General features: G+C 38.3%; 1 pseudogene; it reads right to left on the bottom strand.

The window, feature by feature from the left end:
- The window catches only part of LOC139360527 (zinc finger protein 728-like), a 34,454-nt pseudogene extending 21,886 nt beyond the window's left edge, over positions 1-12,568 (bottom strand).
- Between the last annotated feature and the right edge of the window lie 10,616 nt (positions 12,569-23,184).

Here is a 23,184-nt window from a genome sequence, read left to right as displayed (position 1 = left end):
GGCGAATGGGCCTGCGGCATATTCAGTGTTAAAGCCTGAGACTAGTTCCGATTCTCCTTCTATGCGGTCGAAAGGAGCTCGGTTTGTTTCAGCTAATGTGGAGGTGAATCATATTATGGCTAGGGGTCATGATGGTAGGAGGAGTCAGAGGTGTTCTTGTGTTGTGATAAGTATGTGAAGATTAAATGAGCCGCTTATTAGTAAGACTGATAAGAGAATAATAGCAAGAGTGACTTCATATGAGATTGTTTGGGTGATGGCTCGTAGTGCTCCGATAAGTGCATAGTTTGAGTTTGATGCCCATCCTGATCATAAAATGGAGTAGACAGTTAGACTAGATGTGGCTAGAATAAATAAAAGTCCTCGATTGAAGTTAATTAGTGGATGAGGTATGGGAAGGGGAGTTCATAGGAGAAGAGCAATGGAAAAGGCCAAGGCTAGTGTGGTAATGTAGAGAATGGTGGTAGATGTTGAAGGTTTTAAGGGTTCTTCGGTGAATAGTTTTATGGCGTCAGCGAAAGGTTGTAGCAACCCGTAGGGGCCAATGGTGTTTGGTCCTTCGCGTAGTTGTACGTGGCGCAGTAATTTTCGTTCAATGAGTGTGAGGAATGCTATGGCGGCCATTACGGATATAATAAGGAGTAGGAGATTTGTTGTTGACATGGTGTTAAGAAGAGGAGTTGAACCTCTGATTGTCAAGTTTTAAGTTTTATGCAATTGCCGGGCTCTGCCATCTTAACAAACCCTGTTTTTGGGTTGGGTTGGTGTTATTTTGTTAGATTGAGATTAGGTCATCTATGGAATGAGGGCACTTTATGAAGTGGGCCTTATTTCTCTTGTCCTTTCGTACAGGGAGAAATATATAGAAACTGACCTGGATTGCTCCAGTCTGAACTCAGATCACGTAGGACTTTAATCGTTGAACAAACGAACCCTTGATAGCTGCTGCACCATTAGGATGTCCTGATCCAACATCGAGGTCGTAAACCCTATTGTCGATATGGACTCCGGAATAGGATTGCACTGTTATCCCTAGGGTAACTTGTTCCGTTGGTCAAGTCATTGGGTCAATTACAGGTGCTGGTTCGCTTTGGCTTGTGTAGTCTTAGCGTAGGCTGTTCAGAGGTTTAGTTATGCTCCGAGGTCACCCCAACCAAAATTTTTAATGCAGGTGTGGTGGTGTAAGGGTCCATGGATTTGTATAGGTTTGATTGCATTAATAAATTAAAGCTCCATAGGGTCTTCTCGTCTTATTGTTTCATGTCCGCCTCTTCACAGACAGGTCAATGTCACTGGTTGAAAGTAAGAGACAGTTGAACCCTCGTGATACCATTCATGCGAGTCACCATTTAAGGAACAAGTGATTATGCTACCTTTGCACGGTCAGGGTACCACGGCCATTGAACATGTGTCACCGGGCAAGCAGTGCCTCTAATACTGGTAATGCTAGAGGTGATGTTTTTGGTAAACAGGCGGGGTTAAGTTTGCTGAGTTCCTTTTACTTTTTTTAACCTTTCCTTAAAGCATGCCTGTGTCGGGTTAACAGTGTGAGTAATACTGACTTGTTTCTGTTTGTTAGTGTTAGGCTGTTAAGCATCGGTGAAGTTTTTTGGTCTGATTTAGGCTTATGTGGCGGAGAAAATGTTCATGTTACTTATATTAGCATTGTTGCTTCTATGAAGTAATAGATTATAGATTAATCCAATGTGGAATAAGGAGTTTAGTGGTGTGTTTGGAATTTTTATATAATTGATGTTGAGCTTGAATGCTTTCTTAATTGATGGCTGCTTTTGGGCCAACTATGGAGGTCAGATTTTTTACTCTCTATACAAGGTTTTTTCCTGATGTCTGAAGAGCTGTCCCTCTTTAGACTAACAATAAAGTTTACAGGGGAATTGGGTAGTTCTGCAGGTAAACTTAAGGTTGAACTAAAATTCTATCTTGGATAACCAGCTATCACCAGGCTCGGTAGGCTTGTCACCTCTACCCATAAATCTTCCCACTATTTTGCTACATAGACGGGTGCGCTCTTTCAGCTGTTTTTGGGTAGCTCATCTGGTTTCAGGGAGTCTGGCTTTAGTTCTCTTTGTGAGATTGTTTCTAGCTGATTCATTATGCAAAAGGTACAGGGGTGAAACTTTGCTATTTTGTGCTTGTTTGATGTTTTTTATTTCCCTTACGGTACTGTGTCTATAGCACCAGGATAGAATTTCTATCGCCTATACTTTTGAGTTGGTAAATGGTTTGGTGTATGTTAGTTTGGTATTAGTTTTAGATTGGTTTAGGGCTAGTATTAGCTCAAGGTAATCAAATGATATTGAGATCTTCCGGGTGTAAGCCGGATGCTTTAGTGTTAAACTATGCTTTGATTTATCCAAGTGCACCTTCCAGTACACTTACCGTGTTACGACTTATCTCCTCTATATAAATGTTGGGGTGTTTAGTTAAGTTAGTCCTTAAATATACTTGAGGAGAGTGACAGGCGGTGTGTACGTGCTTTATGGCCTGGTTCAATTAAGCACTCTATTCTTAATTTACTGCTAAATCCTCCTTGGACTCTTAGGTTTCCTAAGAGTTATCATAGGGTTTTCTGGGGTAGAAAATGTAGCCCATTTTTTACCATCTCATGGGCTACACCTTGACCTAACGTTTTTACGGGGACAGTTATGCTGACTTTGCGACCTTGTTAGGGTTTGCTGAAGATGGCGGTATATAGGCTAAGCAAGAGATGGTGGGGTGGATCGGGGTTTATCGATTACGGAACAGGCTCCTCTAGGGGGATGTGAAGCACCGCCAAGTTCTTTGAGTTTTAAGCTGTTGCTTGTAGTATTCTGGCGAGTAGTTTTGTTGTTCTAACTATTGAAGTTTAGGGCTAAGCATAGTGGGGTCTCTAATCCCAGTTTAAGTCTTAGCTATTGTGTGTTCAGAAATTTTAAAGCCACTTTCGTAGTTTATTTTACATCAGCTAAGGTTTTACAATTTTGATGGAGTTTAGCTTTATTTGACTAGATCTAAAACACCCTTTACGCCGGTTTTTATTAGCTTGGGTTAATCGTATGGCCACGGTGGCTGGCACGAAATTGACCAACCCTAGATTGTAGCATAGCTTAAACTTTCATTTATTGCTAAAGGTTTGTCACTGCTGTCTCCCGTGGGGGTGTGGCTGAGCAAAGTGTCTTGAGCTGCATTGTGCATGTTTGATACTTACTCCATATGATCGTAGTGATTTATTGGGTGTCTTCACTGGGGCAGGGATGCTTGCATGTGTAATCTTGCTAAGAGCTAATAGGAAGGCCAGGACCAAACCTATTTGCTCATGGGGTGTGCAAGTCCGTCTAGACATTTTCAGTGTCTTGCTTTAGGTGAATTAAGCTACATAAGCACGGAGAGAAGTATAGTTGTGAGGTGCTGTCTTTCGGGTTGTGACAATGAGGGCCCATATTTAGTAGTGAACAAGTGCATGAGAGCAAGGAAGTAGGAAAGAGAAGGAGTGGGATGAAGTTAAGAGGGGTAAAATGAAGTAATTTTGTGTTCGTTGAGGAAATGGCAGTTGAAGTTGTGCACACCTAAAAGATGAAAACGCGATCTCTGGCTAGGTGTGTGAAAGCTTTTGTTTTTGGGGTTTGGCAAGAGTGAATTTTTGGAGAAGAAGTCAGAAATGGGGATGGGGGGGTTTGTTGATAGTTTCCTGCGTTATTTGCAGTGTGATTGAAAATGGATTACATGGTAATTATTGGTATGTCCTACAAGCATGAATTAAATAACACCTTGTAAAACTTATGTGGGGCTAGGATATTGAACGTAGGTGCGATTAATAATGGCATGGACTAGGAATCAAAGACAGGTTCTGCGGGACGTGTTGTGGTGGGACCAGCTTTCTGCGATGGGGTCGCGTGCAGACCAGAGATAAAAGATACCAAATGCATGGAGAGCTCCCGTGACTGGTTAAAAGGGTGATAGACCCGTGATCCATCGAGATGTCTTATTTAAGGGGAACATGTAGGCGATCTTAGTTATATGGCCCTGAGGTAAAGAACCAGATGCCAGATACAGTTCATTATAGCTACCCCCACGATTTATGGGCCCGGAGCGAGGAGAGTAGCACTCTTGTGCGGGATATTGATTTCATGGAGGATGGTGAACAAGGGACACCTAAGTGAGGGGGGTATCCGTGGTGAGGAGGATTAATTTAACTTGGATGTTAAATTAAATCTCACCACTCCCATTCAGCATAGTATTAGAAGTTCTCATGAGGGCAATCAGGCAAGAAAAAGAAATAATGGGTATTCAAATAGGAAAAGAGGAAGCCAAATTCTCTCTGTTTGCAAATGACATGATTGTATATTTAGAAAACCCCATTGTCTCAGCCCAAAATCTCTTTAAGCTGATAAGCAACTTCAGCAAACTCTCAGGATATAAAATCAATGTGCAAAAATCACAAGCATTCCTATACACCAATAATAGAGAGAGAGCCAAATCATGACTGAGCTCCCATTCACAATTGCTACAAAGAGAATAAAATACCTAGAAATACAACTACCAAGGGATGTGAAGGACCTCTTCAGGGACAACTACAAACCACTGCTCAAGAAAGTAAGAGAGGACACAAACAAATGAAAGAACATTCCATGCTCATGGATAGGAAGAACTGATATCGTGAAAATGGCCATACTGCCCAAAGTGATTTCTAGATTCAATGCTATCCCCATCAAGCTACCATTAACTTTCTTCACAGATTTTGAAAAAACTAAATTTAATATGGAACCAGAAAAAAAGGTCATATAGCCAAGACAATCCTAAGCAAAAAGAACAAAGCTGGAGGCATCATGCTACCTGACTTCAAACTATATTACAAGGCTACAGTAACCAAAACAGTATGGTACTGGTATCAAAACAGATATACAGATCAATGGAACAGAACAGAGGCCTCAGAAATAACATCACACATCTACAACCATCTGATCTTTGACAAACCTGAAAAAAACAAGCAATGGGGAAAGAATTCCCTATTTAATAAATCATGTTGAAAAAACTGGCTAGCCATATTCAGAAACCTGAAACTGGACCCCTTCCTTATACATTATAGAAAATTTAACTCAAGATGGATTACAGACTTAAATGTAACACCTCAAACCATAAAAACCCTAAAAGAAAACCTAGACAACGCCATTCAGGACGCAGGCATGGGCAAAGACTTCATAACTAAAACACCAAAAGCAATGGCAACAAAAGCCAAATTGACAAATGGGACCGAATTAAACTAAAGAGCTTCTGCACAGCAAAAGAAACTATCAGAGTGAACAGGCAACCTACAGAATGGGAGAAAAATTTTCCAATATACCCATCTGACAAAGGGCTAATATCCAGGATCTATAAAGAACTTAAACAAATTTACAAGAAAAAAAAAAAAAATCAAAAAGTGGGCAAAAGATATGAACAGATACTTCTCAAAAAAAGATATTTATGTGGCCAACAAACATATGAAAAAAAGCTCATCATCACGGGTCATTAGAGAAATGCAAATGAAAACCACAATGAGATACCATTTCATCCCAGTTAGAATGGTGATCATTAAAAAGTCAGGAAATAATAGATGCTCGAGAAGATGTGGAGAAGTACGAATGCTTTTACACTGTTGGTTGGAGTGTAAATTAGTTCAGCGATTGTGGAAGACAATGTGGCAATTCCTCAAGGATCCAGAACTAGAAATACCATTTGACTCAGCAATTCTATTACTGGGTATATACCCAAAAAATTATAAATCATTCTACTATAAAGACACATGCACACATACGTTTATTGCAGCACTATTCACAATAGCAAAGATTTGGAACCCACCCAAATGCCCATTAGTAATAGACTGGATAAAGAAAATGTGGCACATACACACCACGCAACAGTGTGCAGCCATAAAAAAGGATGAGTTCATGTCCTTTGCAGAGACATGGATAAAGCTGGAAACCATCATTCTCAGCAAACTAACACAAGAACAGAAAACCAAACACAGCATGTTCTCACTCATAAGTGGGAGTTGAACAACGACAACACAGGGACACAGGAAGGGGAACATCACACACCGGGGCCTGTGGTGGGGTGGGAGGCTAGTGGATGAATAACATTAGGAGAAATACCTAATGTAGATAACAGGTTGATAGGTACAGCAAACCACCAGAGCACGTGCATACCTATGTAACAAACCTGTACGCTCTGCACATGTACCCCAGAATTTAAAGTATAATTTAAAAAAAATCAAAACAGAATATTAATAAGGAAACAGACTACTTAAAGGTGGTATAAAACAAATATTTCTGACAGAGGTATAGAGAGCACTCCTCAACATCAGGATACACACCCTTCTCAATAGCTCATACAACATATTTCTTGATAGACTACCTCTTAGGCCAAAAAAGAAGTCTTACCAAATTTTTTAAACCTGAAATTTTATGAATTATTTTCTATGACTAAACTCAAATGCAAGTATACAACAATAATAGACAGAAACTGGAAAAAAAAAAATGTGAGGCATGGTGGCTCACGTCTGTTATCCCAGCACTTTGGGAGGCCGAGGCAGGTGGATCACGAGGTCAGGAGATCAAGACCATTCTGGCCAACATAGTGAAACCCTGTCTCTACTAAAATGTGAAAAACTAGCCAGGCTTGGTGGCACACATCTGTAGTCCCAGCTACTCAGGAGGCTGAGGCAAAGGAATCGCTTGAACCCAGGAGGCAGAGGTTGCAGTGAGCCGAGATCGTGCCACTGCACTCCAGCCTGGAGTTAGAGCAAGACTCCGTCTCAAAAAAAAAAAAAAAAAAACCATATATATATATATATATACACACACACAGGAAGTTAACAAAACACTCGAGCACGCTCTTATGTATAGGTTGTGATAGTTAATATTATAAAGATGTTCATCCTGGTCAATCCTGGTCAATGTAATCTACAAATTTAATGAAATGTTTTTCAAATTTCTCATTGTATTTTTGAAGAAACAGAAACAGCAACCCCAAAAGTATATCGAACCCCAAAGGCAATAAAGTTCCCATCAGTCTTAAAATAATAATAATAATAAAGGAATGTTGCAGGCATTAAAGTTCCTGATTTCAAAAGACATTACAAAGTTACAGAATTAAAACAATCTGGTATAAGGATGAAAATTAAACTAATGAAATAGAATGCAACCCATATATATATACTTTAACATGTATGGTCATATGAGGAGTCATTTACATAGCAATAATTATTACTGTAAGCTAACAGGTAAAGGCAATGCAAATTTCCGTCACCAAATCATTCAGTAAATACAATTTGAAATATAAAAATACTGGAATATCACTCAGTTTTCAAAAAGCAGAAAACAGTCTACCAATTATAAAGATAAATCTTGATAACGTTATGCAAAATGAAATGTCAGCCACAAAAAGACAAAGATTGTAAGAGATAGACAGATATAAAGCATTTACACTCTTAGAAGCAGATAAAAAGAAAAAGGTGCCCTATTTGCTTAACCCCCAACAGCAAGAAAGTTTGTCAGTCATCCATGACAAAAATGTCTTAATGAGAGAACCAGGCATCATGGTTAGTATCTGTAATGAAAGCTACATGGTACAGTAAGGTTGGAGAACTGCTTCAGGCCAAAATATTACGACCAACCTGGGTTATGCAGTGAGACCCCATCTCGGAAATAAGTGCCTTTAAGAGAGCTTTGAGATCCAGGGAGGGAATTGTGAAACTTTGCTGAGCCCAAGATTGAGGAGCACCCTTTTCAGAAGGCAAGCTTTCATTTAGGTGGCAAACTACAGGACCCCTGCTCTTGACTACAGACCAGAAAATGTCCCACCCAACTCCATCCCACTGAGAATTTTGAACTTACTCTGTAAGCATCCCAAACTTCTCCCAGCCACAGTCTGTGAGAGGTCTTGGTCTTCCAGGAGCCTGGAGAGATACCCATTTAGAGCCAAGCTGGCAGGCCTGCAGACCTTGGTCCCAATAACAGATCCATGACTCAGTTCCTGCTTCCTAAGCCACAGTTCATCGCCAGTTCTGCCTATGTAGAAACCCACAGTGACCTCAGAAATCCTCTCTGGTACTCAGTACAAGCCATACTAATCCACATCCTAATATAAAGCCCACCATATGCAGACCTGACTGCAGAAACCTGCCCTAGCATCTATCCTACTGAGCAAAGTCCTGAAGGATATTTACTGTGTCCAAAAGTAAAATGGGAATTACAACTACCCAAGTCCTTTATGATAAGCTGACCCTAGTGCAGAGCCAGCAGTCTTGTGACCAAGCTACAACCCCGCTCTACTACAAACCCAGAGGGCATTCTATCACCCTGGGGGCCCAAGAAAGGAAGATTTTTACCCTCTGAAACCAGTTTATCAAAACTTTGAGGTGTCTGCTCCTTCAAATTGAGACACCAACGCAAAAGTATATTGTGCCCATCGTCAAGGCTTCTATTTTAACACAGCACTGGATGTATGTGGAAGAAAAATTAGTCAAAAAATTTTTAAAGTCATTGAAATTGAAGACAAGTAAAACATTGCTGCTTGTAGATCATACAATGTTCTCTATAAGAAAACCATAAACAGTACATTAAAACCTTTTAAAACTAATAAATACACTCAGTAAATTAGCAAAATATAAAATTAACATACAAGTTATGATTCCATACACTTAAACTATCTGATAAAATAGAGGAAGAAAACAATCTTATTTAAAATAGCACTAAAATAATAAATATCTGAGGACAAATTTAACCGAGGAACTGAAAAACTTTTCAAGTGAAAGATTTATCAATGAAAAATAAGAAAACACAAATAAATTTAAATACATTTTCTTTATCGATTCAAAGAATAAACGCTAAAACACCATATTATCCAAAGTGATCTCTAGATTCAATAAACTTTCTATCAATATTCCAGTGGTTTTTTTTCACAGTAATGAAAAATACAATCATAAAATTTACCTGAAACTACAAGAAACTGTGAATAGCCAAAGCAATCTTGAAGAAAAAGAAAAAAGCAGAAGGACATCATACTTTATAATTTCAAACTATATTTCAAGACTATAATAAAAACAGGATGAAATGTGCAGAAAAATGAACAAAAAACACCCAATAATACAGAAATCACTACTCTCACACATTTCAGAGATGATGGAAAAAGAGAACTTAAAAGATAGTCTAACGTGGAGTGTCTTAAAATTATGCAAACATCTGTGTGTCCACAAAAACAAAAACGAAAAAACTCAGATTGCACACTCTCTTGTATGCCATGAACAGTACTTTGGCTGCCACTGTAAACTTGAAGGAAGATTACTGAAGGGAAAGAAGAATTCTTAGATATTTTAAAAGCAAAAGAGAGAAGATGCCCCTGTGTGAGAGAAAATTTAAAAATAAAAATAAAAATTAGGCTTTCCAGAAACTGTTTCTTTTGGAACACTGCTTCCCATATCACTTTAGGGACTTGCTTTCTTTTTGACTTTGGACCTGTCATCCACGTTGTCTGTTGTATTCACTCTCACCTACCTGGGGGTTCTTCTGCCATCTCATGTCTCTTCATATTCCAGGGCTCTTTTCCTTGCTCCAGAAAAATGATCAGGTCTGGCTTAGGGACAGCAATACCTGTTTTATTAAAAATAAGTAACATGCCTCTTGCTCATATTCTCCAATTAACAACTTAATAATGTGCTCAGTAAAGAGGATTTAACACAATATTCTAATACATTTATCCCAAAATACTAAATTACAACAGAAATTTCTAAATATTTAGAAAATACTCTAATTTTGTGGGTTCTTACTTTTATGACCTGGTACTACTGAATTAAAAATTGGTGGTGGTAATTAGATTTTAAAGTGTGAGCAATAATATTTTATGCCAGTAAAATTTTGAAATTACCATTAACCTAAAGTGAAGGACAGAGAGGAGCTCAAGAATGTGGTAAGTTCAGGTCAAGATGAAACATCTTGAAATTTTTTTCTCTATGGAAAATTCCCTATGATTTTCTTGAAAACAGAAATCTGAAGCATAAATTACCAAAAAGAAATTATACAAAAGAGCAATGCTGTTGGGAGTCGAAAGCCTGAGGGCTGTGGCCAACTCAGCATTCCACTGGACTTGAATGAATCAAACGGCAAATTGTTTATCATGAATGCAGAATGTGGGCAAACTTGCTTCTGCTCATGCAGCCAGAAGGTACACTGAGGACAGTCACTCCCTGGTGCCATGCTCCTTGAGGTTAACTACTGGAACATCTGGAGAGTACTGTTCAAAGAATACAGTCACTAAGTCAAGCAGCTGACCACAACCTCCCCCTTCTCCCTATCTCCTTTACTCAATAAATATGAAGAGCTATAGAAGTTCACGGCCCTTGTTCACTAGAAGCAAGGAGTCCCCTGGTGCCGTCTTTGTCTTTATTCCTGCATTCAACCTCCTTTGTTCAGGCCAATAAAGTCCGCAGCAAAATGAAACCTATCGCGTATACTAGGAATTGCGTATTAAAGTTATTCTCACCCAGGAAGACAAGGTTTCTGTAGTTCTCTAACATCACATTCCTATATAAATTCTGCTGTGCAGTGTCCAGGCATTGCCACTCCTCCACAGAGAATTCTATGGCCACATCCCGAAATCTCAATGATCCCTGGAAAACACACACAAACACACTTATTTACAAGTGGTCATGGGCATAATTTTTAATTTGACTCAACGTAAAACGGAGAGAGTAAACAGAGCTGGTTCTGACTTCTAAGAGTGACTGAAATAATTCAATAAAATAGTTTTCAACTAGAAATATTCTCTAATGTATTCTCTAACTCTGAGAAAACAAAGTGTTATAAGATCCATAACACCAGTGTATATAGTGTATTTTTCCGGACAATAAAGTATAAAATTGAGGGCATAAACACTAACATGTACAATTTTGAGTGCTACATTTACATCATACAGAATTAATCGTGTGCCGGGCATGGTAGCTCATGCCTGTAATCCCAGCACTTTGGGAGGCAGAGGCGGGCAGATCACCTGAGGTCGGGAGTTTGAGACCAGTCTGACCAACATGGAGAAACCCTGTCCCTACTAAAAACACAAAATTAGCTGGGCATGGTGCTTTGTGCTTGTAATTCTAGCTACTTGGGAGGCTGAGGCAGGAAAATCATTTGAATCCAGGAGGCGGAGGTTGCGGTGAGCTGAGATCGCACCATTGCCCCCCAGCCTGGACAACAAGAGTGAAACTCTATCTCAAAAAAAAAAAAAAAAAAAAAAAAAAAAAAAGAATTAATTGTGTGTATTTTTCAGATGGACATACTTTTGTATATTATTCAGATGGAATAGACATGTTGAGTTAGAAGCTATCACTCAAATTTTTATGCGTACAATAAGCTGGAGATCCTGTTAATGCAGATTTTTTTTTTTTTTTTCAGAAGATCAGGGATAAAGTCTGAGTTGCTGAATTTTTAACAAGCTCATCAGTATGCCAATGTTTTTGGCCCAAAAAGACTATTTTGTCAAATATCCAGTAATTGAATGACCCTGTGTTTTTCTGGTTTGTAAATGAAGATGAGAGCCTTCATTTTCCAAAAACAGACAAATGCAAAGGAAACCTAAGAAAGAAGGGCAGCTGCCAGATTAAACGTGGTGGTTTGTTCACATCAGCTGCATAAAGATACTTAACAATGAAGAGAAAAATAATTAATTCTATAGTAAAACATGTATCAGAGAGCTTATCAACTAAGTGATTTATTAACATCAACTACACTAGAACAAACTTTTATAATGTCCTGATGCACCCAGAAGGACACAGCATTACTGCTGAGATACTGCCCCCTGAAAGGTAAATTATAGTCTGAATTTAACCATAAGGAAACATTAGTTTTATGGAAAGTTCAAGATACAGGTATCTCCCATGTTCTGTAATTTTTAATAGTGATTTTAAATAGTCTTTCTTTAGCACTGTAAAGAGCAGTTATTGCCTATCAAATTTTTTATAATTTTCTGGGTAATAAATACCATACTGCTTCAATGGGTATTTTCTTAATCCTATACTGCATAGACATAATAAAGAACACAGATGAAACCTCAACATTACATGTTCTCTGTCTTCACTAAAAACCCCAGGTTTTCCCCAACAGGAATTTGGAGTATCTACACCTTCCCATGTTCAACAGCCACAAAGGGACATTTTTAATATTGCAGATTATAAATTCATAGTGAGATTTCTGCATGGCATATAAGAAGTCATAATGTAGAGAAGGTTCTGGTATATAGAAAAATATATTTTTCAGAGACTTTGATTATTGTAAGAATTTTTTAAAGTAGTTAAGACAAACTCATTAGGGAGGAAAAACACAAGTAGAGAAGTACAGGTTTGCAAGTAACAAACTTGTTTCCTGAAGGAAGCAGAGTGGACACAGATCCTGATCTGAGACATATTTAGCTGAAAAAAAAAAAAGGCCATTTTTTCCTCTTTCTCCTCCTTCTCTAGGATTATTTCTCAGATAAAATTCTCTGGGCAAATTATACCTGCATCTTGAGAACATGCCTTTAAAGTGTCAGCACCACAGGTCTATCTGCTGTCACCACATCCACAGGCAGAAGAACCAAGACAGAGAAACTCCACCCATTTCTGTCCTTTATAGGAGAAGAGATTGAGAAACAATGAGTAGCTCCACAGAGATAAAAATACACTTTTATTTTGTCCTCAGGAGCCATCCCCTGAAACAGGCACCAGCAATTTCCACTACAATACTGGAAATACGGGCCACGCTGTCCTGTCCCTACCAAATCCAAACAGAACGGGTTCTTGAACCACCCTTTAATGCAAAGATGGAACTTAACTCTCATGAATGTATTTTGAATTCCTCATACTTGATTCTGACCTCACCTTAGAGTCACATGAACCACTTAACTAAAATAACATGGTGGCTTCCACCAGAACAATAAACAGAATCCATGGACAGGGCACAAGTAAAGAGAGTTCTGCAAAATGGCCAGGTGACACTCATTAGAAGCCTGGGCTGATAACCCAGCACTCTTGTCACAACACAAATACTTCTGGTACAAATGAAGACAATCATTCTTCATTCTAAAGTATTATATTCTTTGCTGACTCTAAAGTTTACAGAGAAAACAGAAGGTAGCAATTTCTGAGTAAGTCTGCATTTGGAAAACAACATGTGCACATGTACTAATGCAATGTTTATTAAGCAGGTACTATGTGCTCAATAGGATGTTACAGAGCACTGTGATAGCACATTATGTGGTTTAATCCTAATAACACCCCGTGAGTCGATACTACGTGTTCAATAATTCCAAGGCTTTAAAGGACCCAGCATTTTTATTTCTATTTCTGTTGATCTGTCATTGATTTTTTCAAAAAATGCAAAGAATAAAAGGTAAATATAGACAGATGAAAGAGATACAGATGGAAAGAGTTTAATGCAATTTAGATAAATTTTTATTGTGTTTATACTTACTTTCTTGGGACTTGTGAATCAACTACTAGATCTGCAGGAACAGAAAACAAGTTGCTAAATAATGTTTCTGCAAGCACTGGGTTTAATAAAAAATTTGAAAAGTAAGATCCTATAATACATACTTTATATTTCCCATTTATCTGTTGGGTTGCAGAAAATGTTGAGCAGCAGCTCTAAAAAGGCAACAGGATTCATGACCCAAAACTCTGATCTCTTCTAATCAGTTCTGTGAGGCAAGACGCCAGGGTAGAGCCAAACATAAATAAGGACTCTAAAAAGGGTGAATATGAACAGGGCTGGGGCAGAGTGTACAGCCGATGTACAATTAAGTTCTCTGTGCCACTGGGGGGTATTGTCAGTTCATTTTTTTTAAAGCTTACTTAAGTAAACCTAAGTCTGAGTTTGTATAATTTTAATCTTTTTTGCCACTGCCCTGCAAATTTTATATTATATGCTAATAAGCAATTTTTAAAAATCCCTTAAGGTTATCTAGAATAATTTTTTTAGAAGAAAAGTAAGTATTCTGGCCAGGTGCGGTGGCTCACACCTAGAATCCCAGCACTTTGGGAGGCTGAGGTGGGTGGATCACAAGGTCAGGAAATCGAGACCATCCTGACTAACACGGTGAAACCTGTCTCTACTAAAAATACAAAAAAAAAAAAAAAAAAAAAATTAGCTGGGCGTGGTGGCAGGCGCCTGTGGTCCCAGAGACTCAGAAAGCTGAGGCAGGAGAATAGCATGAACCCGGGAGGAGGAGCTTGCCGTGAGCCGAGATCGCACCACTGGACTCCAGCCTGGGCGACAGAGCGAGACTCTGTCTCAAATAAAAAAAAAGAAAAGTATTCTTAGCAGGCTAAAATAAATACAAATAATAATGACGACTCTTCTAAGTTCAGGTGTAGACATCAGAAGCCACAGTATAAAGAAAGTGGCCCAAATAAAGCCCCAATTTTTTGCACACGTCTATTTACTGTACCCACCATCTGATGTATATTTCAACCATATTTCCAGTTGCTAGTCTAGGCTAAAACTGCCAGGATGGTAGGAACCATGACTGCTTCATCTATTTTTCTTTTCTTTTTCTGTTTTTTGAGATGAAGTCTCACTTTGTTGCCCAGGCTGGAGTGCAAAGATGGGATCTCGGCTTACTGCAGCCTCCACTTCCCAGGTTCAAGAGATTCTCCTACCTCAGCCTTGCAAGTAGCCAAGCCTACAGGCATGAGCCACCACACCCAGCTACTTTTGGTATTTTTAGTAGAGATAGGATTTCACCATGTTGGCCAGGCTGGTCTCAAACTCCTGATCTCAGATGATCCACCCATCTTGGCTTCCCAAAGTGCTGGGGTTACAGGTATGAGCCACTGCACCTGGCCTGCTTCATCTATTTTTTTTAATGACTATATGAAATGAAAGCAATTAGTTTATCTGTTTGAGCCTCCAGACCTCCTGATTTTTTACCCAAGTACCAGGGAACTGGAAAAACTCTCATCTGGGTACCAATCAAAGATACTTCTTGTGTAAGGGGCAAAACAAACACAGGATGACTCATTTCTCTCACACTGGGACAGAAGCAGAATTAATCACTCTTGTCAGCCTGACACAATTCTGTTCTGGACATTCTCAAATGTCTCAAAGATTCACAGGTGATTGTGAGAGGGTTCCCAGTGACCTGGGGCTGATGGTCCACTGATAAGCCAGGCAGAGAAGACTCAGGATGATTCTAAATAAAAAATGGAACTGCCTTGGTTGAACTCCAGAACCTGGGTCATCCATCCTGATTTGCTAGCTGTCCTGATTTGCTAGCTGTTGGGTAAGTAGAAGGACAAGAATACTTTACTCCAGTATCACATTTTACAGGTAGGTATAGTTGTGGTCGTGGCTCTGGATACTTTGTGGCCTTAAGATGCTTGTTTACACTTACAGATTCTGCCATCAGATTCTATTTACCCCTGGAGCCTCTCACATAACTATGGCAAGTTAATGAAAAAGATGTGAAAAGGTCAAAAAGCCACACTCTCAAAAGAGGAATTAAAAATGTCTATGTTGATATCTCACAATGCAGAAAATGCCTCCTGTTGGTTTTCTATAAATTCTAAATCCAAAGTCCGGCCCTGCCTTGTAAATCCCAGGCAGAGGTCACCCAGACCTTATTTGCAAATTCTAGGTGAAATCAACCTCACTCTGCATTTTTGGGTGTTACAGCAAGTAAAGTGAAATCAAAGGAGAGATTCCCTCATAGAGGCTGCTCTAGAGCATTCTAAATAATAGTTAACCTTAAAGAAGCTGACACGACATGAACAAAAGCAGACAGTTTATTTGGGTCAAGCTTAAGGATTTTAACTTGAGACAAAATATTCAAGTTGCCTGGAACCTACACTTTGATTAGCAGCACTTACAAGTGGATTTGTAAAGGCAAAAAAAAAAAAAAAAAGGAACAGTGAGTGCCCACTGATACAAAATTGGTTGTGAGAAATTCTTATTTATGTAAAGAAATAACTTTAATAATTGATTGGATATACATCAAGGTTAAGGATATGGAATGTAGTGTCCAGTGTGGAATTAGTTTAATTTATAGCTACTTGTGGCAACAGTGAACAGTTTCAAGAGATATATAGCTGAAAAAAAAGGGAGAGAAACATGACTGTGCTCTCATTTTAATGTCTCTCTGAGTTTGATACGTAAAAGGACTTGCATTCCTCAGATAAAAACCTGTTTTTTCCATCTCAATTCTCAAGACCTAGATTTAGAATTTGGAGCTGCAAATTCAGGCCCTGCATGGGTAAAGTAGCAGCAATATTCAAGGTAAATGTTACCTGAACATTTGTGGGCATTTTAGCATGAGGAAGGAGGGAGAAATGGAGATTCTCATGTCTACAGGTCTACTCAATGCACATATTTTACTGATTGGGTTTCGGTGACAGATGGTCACTGAATCAGTTTCAAGTCTGAAGACACAAGTCATCAGAAGAGGTAAAATGGTTAATATCTGACCTACGAAGTTTGTAGACATCTGGTCTAGCCTCTCTAAAAGTGACTGTAGAGGATGATAGATACCAAGTAGGCAGAGACACAATTCCACCTGCATATTTAGGGGACAGCATGCACTTCACTGCACAATTGTGCATTGACTGGAAGCCAAAAAGGCCCATCTAGAGTAAAGCTTAGTTGGTACCTTATGTGTTTACATTATGTCTGGTAATTCTAGACTGGGTTTGGAAAATATAATTAAAAGCAAAATTTTCTTTAGCCCCAAAGGAACTCCACAATAACAGAACAGAAAGAAAACTGTTTTATGATACAATTACATGTGAATGTGACATGCATTACAGTCAATTTGCTCAAGAGATTGCAAAGACAGAAAGACAATCACCATAATTCGTCTACAAGTAGAATTTACAGCACCATGTCACACATAGTTCATCCTAAATTCACCTGGTAGTTGGGAAGGCCATCCATGTATGCTAAATGGTTATAATCAATGAAAAAATAAACTTTTCACATCTTCATGACTGGAGGTAGTTGTGCAACTTGAACCCCAGTGTCTGGTGAAGGTAGGCTTTGACTCTTCTACAAAAATTGTTGATTCGGGTGCTATCTTTTTGGCTATTTAAATTTTAAAGTAATAGCTCTCTACTTCCCGAGCATTGGGCTTGAGCACTCCTGTTTCCCTCTCCTGGTGGCTAGTGTATTCTCTTGACCCCTACCATCTGCCACTGAGGCACGGCCCACAGCACATGGCTCACAGTTGGAAACTCACATCTTAGTTGAATCCCAATTGCCACAGCAGCACTCCGGTGCCACATCAGAGAGTGAAGCCTGAGCAGCAGGAGGAGAGTCTGCAGACCTCCTGGGTAGAATTGCACCTTCACAATAATAGAAAAAGGAGCAGTGTTTCAGCCTGAGTTTTTATTTATAATGGTGACATGAAAAAATACTGCTGGGTTTTAGCATGACTCCAGATAGAGATAGCTCTCAGAGTTCTCACTGTGACAGCCCACATCTTTCACAGATACCATTGGATACTAAACAGACACGCAATGCATTCGAGAGAAAAACAGCTCTTGTTCTGAGAAAAATTATATTGAGAGAAAAAAGTTAAAATGTCTTAAGAAAAAACTGAGATTGGATATAAAATTGATCAAGTCAGCCAGAAAATACCTCCCTAACAAGAATTTCTCTCCAAACAACCGAAGTGCATAGCTACTCTCAGCAAGAGAAACATGAGCATTATTGAATAAAGGGGGCATATTCTCAACAGAATTTTTTTTTTTTTTTTTTTTTTGAGATGGAGTTTCATTCTTGTTGCCCAGGTTGGAGTGCAATGGTGTGATCTTGGCTCACTGCAACCTTTGCCTCACAAATAGCTGAGACTACAGGCATGTGCCACCACACCCGGCTAATTTTGTATTTTTGGTAGAGACAAGTTTTCACTATGTTGTCCAGGCTGGTCTCAAACTCCTGACCTCAGGTGATTCACCCACCTTGGCCTCCCAAAGTCCTGGGATTAGAGGCATGAGCCACCATGCCCAGTTCTCAGCAGAATTTTAAAAGATTTATCTTCCATCTCTGCTGCTCTCTTATTTCCTAACCACTGAATGTGAGATCTACATTGGAATATATCTGACAGCTTCCACCAGCACTTTTTTATAAAACATTGAAATCTGTGTTAATATAGTAGAATATATTAGAGCTTGCAACATAGCTAACTGGAGATCTATTATGGATTTTGGGTAGCCATATCACCTGTCTTTATTTGTTCCGTAATAGCAGCATACTAATTTGGTAAAATATGACACTAAAATTATGCTTACCTATAATTATTATTATTGGATAAATTAATAAGCATGTCAAACTAATATCTACTGTAACAATTTAATGGTAAATTTCTTTGGATATCAGATATAAATATATGACTAATTTTATGTACTTGTCATAAGGTATGTAAGATTTTTTTTTTTTTTTTTTTTTTTGAGACGGAGTCTCACTCTGTCGCCCAGGCTGGAGTGCAGTGGCCAGATCTCAGCTCACTGCAAGCTCCGCCTCCCGGGTTCCCGCCACTCTCCTGCCTCAGCCTCCCGAGTAGCTGGGACCACAGGCGCCGCCACCTCGCCCGGCTAATTTTTTGTGTTTTTAGTAGAGATGGGGTTTCGCCGTGTTAGCCAGGATGGTCTCGATCTCCTGACCTTGTGATCCGCCCGTCTCGGCCTCCCAAAGTGCTGGGATTACAGGCTTGAGCCACTGCGCCCGGCCAGGTATGTAAGATTTTAAAAAATTATCTGAACTATAATTCAGTTAAAACACTATTTCAAAAGTATGAATAACAATATTAAAATAACTAAGGAATTCAAAGTAAACATTGTGGCCTTATATTCATACTATTGTAGAAAATACTGTTTAATTTATATGAATGCAAGTTGTCTACAAACACTACACATAACTGCACTAACTGTACTGAAGTAACCCAAGTACAACAGACTCCACTGTTCAGTTTATACACTGAACTCTTCTGGCTTTTGCAGTGTAAGTATGTCAGCCTGCAAATAATCATCTTGGATAATCAGGTTTCTGCCAAAGAACTTACTCAGTATCTTTTAGTCTATATTATTCTGTATTGCTAAATTTATTCTGATCTTCGTGCTCAACTTTTTAATGCTCTTGAAATGAAGTTTACTCTGAACAAATCTGTGTCTAGTTTAAAGACTAAAGATAAAAAAAAAATAATCTTTTGCCAAGACAAAAAGAAGGCAATGAATCTCAGGTCCCAAATAAAGACAATTCTGAGTCAAAAAGAATGACAAAAGGTTTGTTTCATTGTTAATATGATTTACATATATTTCAAAAAGCAGAAGAAATATATACACATAATCTAAACCTTTTTTTAACAATCAGCAAGTTATCCTCCCTTATTTTCACATATGAGAATAAAGCCTCTTGTTGCAAATTTATATTTTCTCTTAAAACAGCCAGGTCTCTGGACAAGTTCTTGAACTCTTGGACATCTGAATTTTGCACACTGTGTGCACTTGAAAGGACGTTTATGGGGGGGAAAGCAGAAGAGAGAAAGGTGTTATGAAAAAATCCATGGGTTCACATGAATAAAGCAAGTTCTTAGAGACCTATGAAGAGACTTAGAATCTGACACAGTAATAATCAGAGACTACATCTCACAGGCACTAACGGACAGATCACTGAAGAAAAAAATTAACAACAATATTAGGACCTGAACTCAACACTTGACCAAATAGTCCTAATAGACATCTACAGAACTCTTCATCTAAAAATACCATAATACACATTCTTCTCATTACCACATGGCACATACTCTAAAATTGACCACACAATCAGAAATAAAACCATTCTCAGCAAATTCAAAAATCCCAAAATGATGCAAACCGCACACACAGACTATAGCTTAAGAAAAATATAATTCAATACCAATAAAACAACTGGAAACCATACAATTAAATAAAAATTAAATGGCCTACACTTGAATAACCTTTTGGTAAATAATGAAATTAAAGCAGAAACCAAGAAGTCTTTTGAAACAAATAAGAACAAAAATACAACATACCAGAATCCCTGCAATACAGCTAAGGCAGTATTACAAGAAAAATTTATAGCATTAAATCCTCACATCAAAAAGTTAGATCTCAGTTTAACAACCTGACAACATAAACAAAAGACTGAGAGCAGCAAAAGCAAATCAGCCGCTAAGCTAGCAAAAGACAAGAAATAACCAAAATCAGATCTGAACTGAAGGAGATTTAGACATGAAAAACTACAAAATATCAAGAAATCCAGGCATTCAATCTATTTTTTTAAAAAAAGGTAAATAAACTACTAGCTAGATTAATGAAGAAGATACAAATAAACACAATTAGAAATGAGAAAAAGATACATTACCACTGACCCCACAAAAATATACTGAGGTCTATGAATATACTATGCACGTAAGCAAATATAAAATAAAAAATATATATATATACTGAAGTCTGTATGAACATACTATGCACATAAAAAAACAAAACAAAACTCTAGAAGAAATGAAAAAATTCTGGAACAAATACATCCTCTCAAGACTGAATACACACAAAAACATCAAAGCCCTAAATAGATAGATAAGCTCAAAAAACTGAAAGAGTAATAAATAAACTACCGATCAAATGAAGCTCAGGACCAGACATATTCACAGCTGGATTCTACCAGATGTACAAATGGAAGCTGATATTATTTCTACTAAAACAATTTCAAAAGATTAAATTATTTCTACTAAAACAAAATCAAAAAATTAAAAAGAAGAAACTCCTCTCCAACTCATTGTGTAAGAACAGCATCATTCTGATACCAAAACCTAACAGAGAAAAAACAAACAAACAAAAAAAGGCAACTTCAGGCCAATATCCTTGATGAACATTGATGCCAAAATCTTCAACAAACGGCTGGGCCTGGTGGCTCACACCTGTAATCCCAGCACTTTGGGAGGCCAACATGGGCTGATTACCTGAGGTCAGGAGTTCAAGACCAGCCTGGCCAACATGATTAAACCCCATCACTTCTAAAAACACAAAAAAATTAGCTGGGTATGGTACCACACAACTGTAAGCCCAGCTACTCAAGAGGCTGAGACAGGGGAATCACTTGAACCTGGGAGGCAGAAGTTGCAGTGAGCCAAGATCACACCACTGCACTCCGGCCTGGGTGACACAGCAAGACTCCATCTCAAAAAAAGAAAAAAAAAAAGAAATCGTCAACAAACTACTGGCAAACCAAATCCAGCAGCTTATCAAAAAGCTAACCCGCTGTGATAAACTACGGTTTATTTTGGGGATTCAAGGTTTGTTCAACATACACAAATCAATAAATGTGATTCATCACATAAACAGAATTAAAGAGAGAAACCACAAGACTATCTCAATAGATGCACAAAAGGCTTTCAATAAAATTTAACATTTTTCACGTTAAAAACCCTCAACAAACTAGGCATTGAAGGTACATACGTCAAAATAGTAAGTTATCTATGACAAACTCACAGCCAACATACTGAATGGACAAAACCTGGAAGCATTCCTTCTTGATAACTGGCACAAGACAAGGACGTCTTCTCTCAACACTCCTATTCAACATAAAATTGGAAGTCTTACCCACAGCAATCAGGCAAAAGATAAAAATAAAAGGCATCCAAACAAAAAGAGAGAAAGTCAAACTATCCCTATTTGCAAACAACATGATTCTACATCTGGAAACCCATATACTCTAAGCAGAAAAGCTCTTTAAATTCACAACTTGAGTAAAGTCTCAGGATACAAAAGAAATGTACAAAAATTAGTAGCAACCCTATATATCAAAAACATCTAGGCCAAATCTGAATGGAAAACACAACCCCATTCACAACTGCCACAGAAAAGAATAACATATCTAGAAATACAGATAACCAGAAAGGGAAAAGATCTCTGTGACAAGAATTACAAAACAATGCTTAAAGAAGCCAGAGATGATACAAACAAATGGAAAACCACTTTATGCTCATGAATAAAAAAGATCACTATCATAAAACGGTCATACTGCTGAAATAAATTTACAGATGTAATGCTAATTTAATCAAACCACCAAAATATTTTTTAACAGAACTAAAAAAACAATTTTAAAATTCACACGGAACCAAAAAAGAGCCTGAATAGCCAAGGCAATCGTAAGCAAAAACAACAAAGTTGGAGGCATTACATTACCTGACTTCAAACTATACAACAGGGCTACAGTAAACCAAGCAACATGGTACTGGTACAAAAACAAACTCATAGACCAATGCAACAGAATACGGAGCCCAGAAATAATGCCACACACCTAAAACCATCTGATCTTCAACAAAGGTGACAACAGGAATGTGGGAAGAACTTCCTATTTAATAAATGGTACTGGAACAACTAGCTACCACTATGTAGCAGATTGAAATTGGATCCTTTTATAACACCATATAAAAAAATCAACTCAAGGTAAATGAAAGAGCCGGGCGCGGTGGCTCAAGCCTGTAATCCCAGCACTTTGGGAGGCTGAGACGGGCGGATCACAAGGTCAGGAGATCGAGACCATCCTGGCTAACACGGTGAAACCCCGTCTCTACTAAAAAAAATACAAAAATCTAGCCGGGCGAGGTGGCGGGTGCCTGTGGTCCCAGCTACTCCGGAGGCTGAGGCAGGAGAATGGCGGGAATCCGGGAGGCGGAGCTTGCAGTGAGCCGAGATCCGGCCACTGCACTCCAGCCTGGGCGACAGAGCCAGACTCAGTCTCAAAAAAAAAAAAAAAAAAAAAAAAAAAAAAAAAAAAAAAAGGTAAATGAAAGACTTAAATGTTAATCTGAAAAATTATGTATATAAAAAAAGAAACCCTGGAAGGTAAGAAGTGCCATTCTAGACATAGAAACTGGCAAAGATAATGAAGATATCAAAAGTAATTGCAACAAAAGCAAAAATTGACAAATGGGACCTAATTAAACTAATGATCTTTTTCACAGCGAAGGAAAGTATCAACACAGTAAAGTGACAACCTACAGAATAATAGAAAATACTTGCAAACTATGCTTCTGACAAAGGTCTGCTATCCAGAATTCATTAGGAACTAAAACAAGTTTACAAGAAAAAAAAACACTCACTTAAAAGATAAAAACATTAAGAAGATGCTTGTCTTCAAAAGAAGACAAACATGTGGCTAACAA

This window comes from Macaca nemestrina, chromosome 20 (assembly GCF_043159975.1).
Source record: "Macaca nemestrina isolate mMacNem1 chromosome 20, mMacNem.hap1, whole genome shotgun sequence".
Lineage (NCBI taxonomy): Eukaryota > Metazoa > Chordata > Mammalia > Primates > Cercopithecidae > Macaca > Macaca nemestrina.
This window is presented reverse-complemented; position numbering and strand designations above follow the sequence as displayed.